Source organism: Doryrhamphus excisus, linkage group LG19, assembly GCF_037039965.1.
Source record: "Doryrhamphus excisus strain RoL-2023G ecotype Guam linkage group LG19, RoL_Dexc_Guam_v1.1, whole genome shotgun sequence".
In the NCBI taxonomy this organism is placed as follows: domain Eukaryota; kingdom Metazoa; phylum Chordata; class Actinopteri; order Syngnathiformes; family Syngnathidae; genus Doryrhamphus; species Doryrhamphus excisus.
In genome coordinates, this window is record NC_136375.1 from 4,524,793 (window position 1) to 4,535,275 (window position 10,483).

The 10,483-nt window shown below is 40.2% G+C and overlaps 1 protein-coding gene across 7 annotated transcripts in view; it reads right to left on the reverse strand.

The window, feature by feature from the left end:
• erbin (erbb2 interacting protein) overlaps positions 1-9,047 on the reverse strand; it is a 56,135-nt gene extending 47,088 nt beyond the window's left edge. For 2 of the 7 annotated variants that reach the window (XM_058057301.2, XM_058057297.2), the window contains exons 1-2: positions 8,268-9,044; positions 205-266 (exon numbers count right to left, since the gene is read on the reverse strand). The gene's annotated coding sequence lies outside the window, so the exon portion shown is untranslated. Of the gene's footprint in view, positions 1-204; positions 267-8,267 lie in introns of all 7 variants that reach the window. The other 5 variants (XR_009120246.2, XM_078799141.1, XM_078799143.1 and 2 more) reach the window with 5 other exon arrangements.
• Positions 9,048-10,483: the final 1,436 nt, after the last annotated feature.

A 10,483-nucleotide genomic window follows, 5' to 3' on the forward strand; every position in this document is an offset into this window, starting at 1 on the left:
CGCCCAATCCTATATTGCGGAAATTAATTAACCGTTGACTCTTCACAACACTGACCTTCTGCTACATCTTATTATTCTCTGGCAGACGTGTGAGGTTTGTTAAGCAAACAGTTCGATTATAATGTGTTTATGAGTGAGGGTGACCAGGTAGAACCAAATCAATTTGGAGGTCCATCACAAAAGTATGGAAAAAAAATGACGTACCTTGTCATTTAGGACTCAAGCACCCGGACGGCTGGTCAAGAGCCAGCGACAACAACTTTCTTCTATATTGAAAAACACAAAGCAGAAGACAACAGGAGCCACGGTAAATACAGGTAAAAGTTGTCATAATAAGTCAGTACTGTTTGTACAGTAGACACCAAAACCTGGCGGGAGACGTGCGGCCTTGATCGTCATGTTTCTGCAGCCCAATATGGCGGCAGCATCTACCTCGCCTGCTGATGTGACCAAACAAGACGCGGCGGGTAGATAGCGTTGTTTATTGAGCGCACAATGGTGTCTCCTCGCAGCTACGAAGGAGACAAAGACGCCAGCGAGGGACATTTTGACTTATTCATCGCACCTCCCAATCAGCTGCAAACACTCGGCAGCTTCTGCTCCACTTCCTCTTTGGTGCTTTCAATCTCAACAAACAAAGGTTCCGCCGCTGACACGCTCCAGACCTAAATAAAGCATCAAGTTTCACTTGGGGTGGGGGTGGTGCCTACACAAGGTCAGACACAAGAAGTAACACTCACACTTTGTTTAGATGAGTCATGTTGATTTTTCACCACAATACGATCAGAAGTAATAACGGTGATTATTGATAACTGGGCCACAGAATTAAAGCCAAAACGACACACCACATGCACAGATGGACCACAGACTACCTAATGGATGCTGATCATCTACTGTCATTACTGGCAAACATAACAAAAACAATCGATAAACACAAGCTGCAACATTCGTTAATCATCATGAGCAAATGACAAACGACTACCTGCCACAGCTACAGACGCGTCTGGCTCAGCTATCCTCAAATCAAACGTGACTGAGATCTGCTGGCTCACGCTGGTATGTTGAGGCGTGTCGCAGCTTTGTAAAAACGCCCCGGGTGAGGTTGTAAATTATGAATATTAGCCGGCGACATGTCATCTGTGTACCAGGTCGAGAGGGAAATGTGGTCTAATGATGGGTTTTGTGTGAAAGTGAAAACTAAACACATTATCGATGACTCATACATTCAGCATTGGCACTTTTCTGAAAACAGGAAAACTCTCATTCACCCCAAGTTGGGAATCACTTTTGGATACATCAGGGTTTCCATACATCCATGGATCTGTATCAGGGCCGCCACAACACACAGAAACACACACACACACACACACACTTTGCACTGGGGCTGGGCGATATGGACCAAAACTCATATCCTAATAGCTTTAGGATGAATATCGATATATATCTCGATATTTTGGTCAAAGCCAAATATGCATGCAAGGTTTTATGAAAATGTAAATCATAGTAATAATAATAGAAAAATAGCAGCTGAAATAAAATAGTATATTATCTAAATATATATAGAAAAAGTTAAATATATGTCAATCTTCAGTGAAATCATACTGTAGTCTCTCTGCAGCCGGGTTAGCGCTGTTAGCGCTTCCATCTCACATTCCCCATGACAACAGACGGTGGACATGTTTGATACCGTCTTTATCCAGCAGCCTTTATACCGTCTTTTTCGCCATTCACTCCCACTATGCAGCCTCTCCTCCTCATGTCAATGCTAACAGCTGCTCCCAAGTGTAAACAACAAAGGAAGCGACAACCTACAAACGTAACAATATGAACATCCATAGCTGTACACTTTCTTAAGGTGTCGACATGAAACAACAAACAATAAGAAAGTAATAAATAAAGCACTAATAAACACTGAAAACGCAGCAGAAGATAACATGTTTTCATAACAAGCTTGCACTCGGGGGCGCAATCTTGAAACATGAGCCCCTCTACATCAAACCCAGTCTATATAGATATGAATGATATGCTTGTTTTTGATATCATGCTTAAAAGAAATATCGATATTTGTAAAATATCAATATACATATTACAGAGCCCTACTTTGTATTACTAACCCTCCCTCACATTCATAATACAGTCGTCACTCGTTCATAGCAGTTAATTGGTTCCAGACTCAACCACAATAAATACAATTCAGCAATATAGGAATCAATGTTAAGAAATTGAATATTTTTGCAGTTAAGAGCATAAAAAATGTTTGACTTTGCCAATACGCTATTTAACATTATCAGAGGCCTTCTAAAAAGAAAAGAACACCTGTATTCACCTTTGTACTCCTGTTATTTATTGCCCAATTCATGTGCTGCAGGCCCTTGTCTTACCCCTTATGCCACATTAGCCTGTTAATTGTACGTTGTATATTAAAGTCGCTCGCTAGAGAGGGGAATCGACATGACCAGCCAATCACAGGGCACATATACAAACAACCATTCACACTCACATTCATACCTATGGACAATTTGGAGTCGCCAATTAACCTAGCATGTTTTTGGAATGTGGGAGGAAACCGGAGTACCCAGAGAAAACCCACTCATACACGGGGGGAACATGCAACTGCCACACAGAGATGCCCAAGGGGGAATCAAACCCGGGTCTCCTTGCTGTATGACCTGTGTCCACCGTGCAGCCTAATTATTAGTACATATAAATAATTAAAAGAATAAGGATCACGTCCACACATACACATATAGCTGAATAATAAGCAATACATGTAGCAACTTCTGGTCAAATGATCCAATCAAATTCATATCATTTAGATGAGTGAACAGACACAGATAGAGATAGTGGTGTACTCGCTCACCCGTACACCTTACTTTATGGAAGGAAAGGAGGTGCATTATGAACAATTGAATTCTCTCATCTTCTGCCCATGTCACAGCCAGCAAGCAGTGTAGGATGATGCCGTCATGATCATCAAGTGGTGTCCCATTTCTTCCCCTAGGCCTGGGGTCTCAAACTCAATTTACCTGGGGGCCACCGGAGCTAGGTTCTGGGTGAAGCCGGGCCGCATCAGGTTTTCAAAACCCAAAACGCATTTATTAAAAACTGGGGGAAAAAATCAATTTATAAAAAACTATCTTCAATGCTTTTGCTTCTGCTATACCCTACACTTTTTCAGTACTTTGGTTCCGGTTTTCCACACCAAAATATCTGATAAAACATTCCACTGTTCTCAAATATCTTAATTTTTATTTTTCTATACACAAAATAAGAAAAAATTAAGAATAAAGACAATAAATCAATCAGTAATAAATAAGTAATATAATAAAACAGCAAATAAGAAAAACCTAAGAAACCACATACAGTTGGTAGAGAATTTTTTTTCAGATTCAAATGTACAGTATTAACAGTTATTTAACAGTTATTTAACCTTTAACATGAACATTAATGAAACTTTTTAATTTTACCCAATTAGCAAGTTAGCATCGTACTCAGTTCCATCTGGGAGCAGCGTCGTAACTTTAACAACATGTTTGATGAGATGCTTTATCATTTTATTCTAAATCATTTCCTGCATTTATTTGTACCCGGCGTCATAAGCCTTATAGCCTTATAAAGCAAAACAGGGCGGGGTAACAGGGTAGGGTAACAGTATGGGCGGGGCAAAATCATGTTAATTGTGTCCGGTGTGCACACAGCTTTAAGCTGTCATTTCAACATTAAACTTTGGTATCAAGGTAGGGGCCTCAAACTAGTGTCTCGCATTTGGCCCGCGGGCCGCAAGTTTGAGACCCCTGCCCTAGGCTATAGGTTTGAAGGGGTAAGACAAAGGGGGAAGGCTAAGGAGTGGAAATGGGATTCATGCCTTAATTTCTGAAAAAAAGCAACATAGCAAGGAAAGAATGCTAAGAAGTTCTATGCAGTTCTTTTAAACCTCTTTTGTCAGCAACCACCTGCAACAGGGTTTTGAACCTTTTTTTGAGCCATAGCATTTTTTTTTTACATTGAAAAAATTTTGTGGCACACCAATAATACTGTTACAAAATGACACACTGTACAGTATATTTAATTACAATATTATCTCTCTATTTATTTACACTCACTCAGCGATGAGATGAACACAAAGCTGATATCCTGGCAGGATAATAGAAGAATGATTAAAAAAAAGTGATTTTTTTAAAAAGTGATATATCAAAAATAAAGATATAAAGAAAAATATTCTTAGGGAAAAAAAACAACAGCAAAAACAGATGTACCTACTAATAAATACACTTTTAAATACACAAGCGGAGATGCATTTTTTTCTCTAAATATCCTTTCAAGATATCAAAGTGGCCCTTTCGTTATCCTTCCAATTTTCATCATGTGGAAAAAGTTTGGCCACTGCTGGCCTCATCGGTTACTCCATTCATATAAACAACAAGCTTCGAATTAATCAACCAAGAAAATAATTGTTAGTTGCAGTGAAAACCACATATGTGCTAAGGCTGGGAGATATATTGATATTTTTAAAATAGCAATATTTATTTTGAGCTAAATATTTAAAAGAAGCATATCGTTCATTTGGATGTAGAGTGGATTTGATGCGGAGGTCTAATGTTTCAAGATGGCACCGCCCGAGTGGAAGCTAGTTATGGCAGCTCTGTGTCTTCTGCGGCGTTTTTAGTGTTTAATAGTGCTTTATTTATTACTTTCTTATTGTTTTTGTGCCATAGTGACCCCTGAAGCAAGTGTGCAGCTATGGATGTTTGTAGCTTGCCTCTTCCTCCATTGTTTACACTCGGGAACAGCTGTTCGCTTCGAGCACCCCTTCACTACGGCGAACAATCGGAAATACGGATGAGGAGAGGCTGCATCGCGGGAGTGAACAACAAAAAAGACGGTATAAAGGTTGCTGTATAAAGACGGTATCAAACATTTTTACCATCTGACGTCATGGGGAACGCGAGATGGAAGCGCTAACGGTGCTAACCCAGCTGCAGATAGACTACCGTGAGTGCAGCATGATTACACTGAAGATGGCAAAAATGCATAATTAGGTAGAAAAAAAACATACATAAGTCGCACTGGAGTATAAGTTGCTGCTGACATTACATCCTCTTGGAAGGCAAGTTCCAACCTATGGGAATAAGTGCAACTTATAGTCCAGAAAATATGGAACCATTTTACTTCAGTGGCTATTTTTTCTATAAGATCGTTTACATTTTAATAAAACTGCACACGTATTTGGCTTTGACTTTTGTCTAACCTCATAAAAAAAGGGATATATATCGTATATTGATATTCAACCTAAATATATTGGGATATGAGTTTTGGTCCTAATACGTGCTAACCCAAAGATGCCGCATTGGCTAAAGCCTGAAATATGCTGCTTGACATGCACCTCCACCTCATTTCCGGTTCCTCAGTGCCTCCATAACAAAAGAAACAATTCAGCAAGTTGAGAACGTTCCAGGTTTGTAAACTATGTGGATCATGGTTGTGGCGGGTGCCCTGTTTACAACTACACCGGAAGCTAAACAGCTAGTCATGGGGAAACAAGTGTGGTGGTTTCTTGGGAAAAAACACTGCCCCTCGTGTTCTGGTGGGGGATTGCACATCAAGCACTCATCCCCTTCCGAGGAGCAATAAATGGATCAAGACAGTCAGCCCTTAGTCAACATTCTCATACGCCTCCTGCGTACGTTCTTTCGGTTTTAGGAGTGTTTGACTGTCTTGGGCTGGGACGACACAGGTGGTCGTTACAGTAGGAAGCCTTTGGTGCAAAGAACTTTTATCTGGCGTTGGAGATAAGCTGTGTCGTAAAGCATCAAACAGGAGACCAGGCAGATAAGTCAAGTGGCCTCTAAAAAGACTCTTGTAACAAGGTGATTTAGTTTCCATGAGTATGATAGTGTTTTGTGTATACAGCAGTGGCAGACCACCACAAATAGCTTTGGCGCTACCTGTCTGCCCTCGCTCATAATCACATTATAATACAGTTTATTAAAATGTAGCTTGTTGTTCCAATTACATACAGTAGATGGCGTCTTATTGCTGCTTCTTAACGCACCTGGTTTTCCAGAGAAAAAGATGTAGCACAGGGGTGGGCTGGATTACCCAGCATGCCTTGCGGGCATTTGGAAATAACAGTTTTAAGTTAGACGCACTGTTTGGGGCTTAGTTGATCACCCAGTTAGTAGTAGTAGTTGATTTATATGATGTGTTAAATTGCTGTGGTTGTGTTGCGTTTTTGTTTTGTTGCACCGTGAGCAAGTATGTTCTGTTTGATGCCCTCCACCAAATTTTTAACCCAGTGTGGCCCAGGAGTCAAAATGTTTGCCCACCTCTGATGAAGGAGAAGGGACAATAGCCACGTATACATAGACCCAAATATTCCAATTGCATAAACGGAAAGAATGTAACCTTTGTATACACCTCATTCCGAATGAAAAGTGCCAATCCGAATGAACATATAATGGGATTCCCAGGGGTGGAATATTCCTTTCCCCAATCCGATTGAGGTATCTTGTACCCGCTCAAATGGAAAGTTGTCAGGGTGAGTTCTTCTTTGTGGTGTTTTTCTTCTTCTGTTGTTTATTGGCGGTTGGCAAGCAGCTTTTGGTGTGCATTACCGCCATCTGTGGAACAGAATCTAAACCCTTCTATACTTTATTCATAAAAAGAAAATATATATCTATATAAAACATGTCCCCAGTTTAATTATAAAATATTAGTAAGATTGAATTTGATCTTTTCCTGTTTAAATTTATCCCGGGTGCGTTCTTTCAGCACATGCTCGGATATGATGTAACATGCAACTCCAGACGTTCTTCGGTTTTAAAAATGGAGGCGAGCAATCGGCACTGGACTGCTAAGGAAAGTTTGTGTTTGATCCAAACTAAATTTCAGGACTGGACCAACGAAAAACTGGCAATATGGAGTTATTCCAACAAGTGGAAGAAAAACTCGGGGAAGTCTGTATCACGTGATGTTGATTGCCCCATTGACTATTCTGTTTGATTATAGCGGCGCATGTAGACAAGAGATTGGAATATTCCTTTCCATGTATACAATGTTTTCGGAAGTCATTCGGAAAGATTCCATTCGGAAAGAGGAAAAACTCATGTAAACATGGCTAGTGTTGTCAATTTAGAAACTTTGTTATTGAAATTCATTGAAATATATTCTTTCAATGAATTTATTATATTCATTATATTATGTATATTCCTGTCAGTATACATTCCACTTATCGTGTGACATATCTTATGACACTGCACAACCCGCCCTTCCTCCTGTTAACTGTCCTATGTCCATGTATGGTTTTATAACCTTCTAATCTATGTTGTAAATATCCACCTTATATGACTATCACAGTTGTAAATACACACTTTGCAATAAAAAAAAACTTTTTTCAGGTTTTTTGCTCACTTTTTGTGTTTGACACACACACACACGACGGCCAATTATGCAAATTAGGTGATGGCATGAAGCAAACATCAGAATGGAGAAGGTTTCTTCTCACTTCTCACATTCTTGTCATGTTTGTGGACCATGTCGGCACGCCGGTCGGGGGTTAATTCAACCGGGTCAACTTTGGATCTGGACACGGCAAAAGGACCCGAGCCGCCTGCGTCAACATGTCGACAGCATGCCTGTCACAGCCGGTGTTTATTTGCATGCAAGAGGAAGGGTGGGGGGGCAACCATCACGCCACACTGTCAGAAACACACAAACATCCACGGAGGTCCAATTATGGGGGATGTTTGCCTCCCCCGGCCAAATAGCTAACAAGTTACCAAACATGGACGCTGCAGATTAGCCCGGCGTTCATGACCAGTCTTAAACGGATTAAATGACATCCGTTAATCTGGTGAAAATGAAAACCTTCATTAATCCCGCACAAGAGGGGAGAAGGTGGCCCACAACAAAAGATGCCCCGGCTGCTGTGTGCCGAGGACCGGCCCTGGCAGTGAAACGGGTCCAGGAAGATGTTTTATTTGTTTATCTTGCGGCACTGTTGTTCAGTTTACGCAGAGCAAGTCAAGCAAGGTTGGCAGTTGCCAAGTACAGACGGTGACTAACACACGTTCAAGTCACCAACGGCATAACAAACTTCATGAAAAGACAGAAACTTATTACATAAAAAGAGAGGCTTAATGCCGACTTGGACGTGAAAACATCAGGACGGCACGAGCTAGGCTACGGCTGGCCAAGTTAGCATCGTTAGCATTCCATTAGGGGGCCCCACAAATATAAAAAGACACGATAAGATTAAAAAAACTCACCTAGATCTTCCGTAACGTGACTTTGTCCACGGTCCAGGTGAGACGATCCCAGTCAAACTTTAAGCGGACAGGTGGACATTAGTCCGCTGAGAAGAGGCGACTGCGAACGATTTTAGCTAGGCTAGCAGCTAGCTAATCTAGCCCACTCAAAAGAACGACTAAAGATTATCAAAATGTTTCATTTTTCCGAAGAAAAGCGCTACAGAAGTGGCTGAAGTCACATTAAAACGTTAAAGTAATCTTAAAATAAAGCAACTTAAACGAAGACAGTGGTTAAATTGTCCCTGCTGGTGAACACTTAATGGCAGAGAAGTAAAAAAAAATCCAAAATGTCCTCAGTGAGGAACTACAAAAGATCTTCTACCGACTGGAAGCTTGTCGTCCAAAGAGAACCTCGTCCAGAGTTTTCCTCTCATAAATTCCTCCACGCCTTGGTTCATTTGTCTTTAACGTGCGGGGACATCGAACAGGTCCTGCCGCAGCCTTGATTCTCTGACCAGCCCTCGTCAGCTCGCCCCCACCGAGAAGACTGCCTCCTCAGCCGGACACCCTCTAGCCAAGAGCCCGCCTCTGTCTGGAGGTCTGCTCGCTTCATCCGCCTGGAAACTATTGGATTTTATTGCAGTGCATGTATGCAAAATAAAAATGCAAAACACTGCTGAGCAACAAACACACGGAAATAAGTTACTAAGAATCATAAAGCTATCATCATGCCCGCCGATGTGTAAACTTTACATTTTTTTTCAATCAGCAATGTCAAGCAAATAAACTAAAACATACTAAACATTAAAACGTATAAAAAATTATAAAGGAATTAGGCTTGCGAGACTGTTGTATCGTTTTAAATAGCCACCTTCAGGCTTTTGCAATGCAATGACGCCCTCTAACGGAACATTCACCTCCTGCAAGGCTTTACATCAATCTTTGTCCTTTCTCAGCTCAACGCAATGGCAATGACATATTATACAGCCTCAGCCAAAGAGAAACTACACTGAGTTTATAACAGTTCTTTATTTATTGCCAAGAATATCTGCAAACACATTTATACAAAACAACCATGGTGCTTGCATGGTATATACCAAAATAATGGTGTTCTAGGGCTCTATAGACATGGTATATACGAAAAATAATGGTGTTCCAGGGCTCTATAGACATGGTATATACGAAAAATAATGGTGTTCTAGGGCTATTAGACATGGTATATACCAAAAATAATGGTGTTCCGGGGCTACATAGACATGGTATATACCAAAATAATTGTGTTCCAGGGCTATATAGATATGGTATATACCAAAATATTTGTGTTCCAGGGCTACATAGATATGGTATATACCAAAATAATGGTGTTCTAGAGCTATATAGACATGGTATGTACCAAAATAATGGTGTTCTAGGGCTATATAGACATGGTATATACCAAAATAATGGTGTTCTAGGGCTATATAGACATGGTATATACCAAAATAATTGTGTTCCAGGACTATATAGACATGGTATATACCAAAATTATTGTGTTCTAGAGCTATATAGACATGGTGTATACCAAAATAATTGTTCCAGGGCTATATAGACATGGTATATACCAAAATAATTGTGTTCCAGGACTATATAGACATGGTATATACCAAAACTATTGTGTTCCAGGGCTATATAGACATGGTATATACCAACATTATTGTGTTCTACAGCAATATACACATGGTATATACCAAAATAATGGTGTTCTAGGGTTATATAGACACGGTATATACCAAAATAATGGTGTTCTTGGGCTTAAAGTTTGTTTCCACTATTTTTCTGTGATTTAGTAATCAGCAGTAGAACATATGTAAGTTTCAGCAAATATATCATTATCAATTTTGTGAAAAGATAAATTTCAAGCACAGCTTTCACTTTGACACAAAATGTAGCCATATATCTTTAGCCAAAATATCTAAACAACAATGGTTTACATGAAAAGAACCTTTTTTAAACAAATATAACACCATGAGCTATTTACAATTTTCACATTTTCAACTGAACTGTGTGTGTGTGTGTGCATGCGAGGGATGCGTTAACATTTCCTTCAATGCGAAACCTCCTTGACGCAACACGGCTCCAAGGCCTTTCACTTCCTGGTTGCTGCAGAGCTCTTCTACAGGACAAAGATGCAGGCCGAGGTCTTATAAAATGCACTTCTGCCATCTTGTGGCATTTTTTGGTTTAAAACTCTAAGG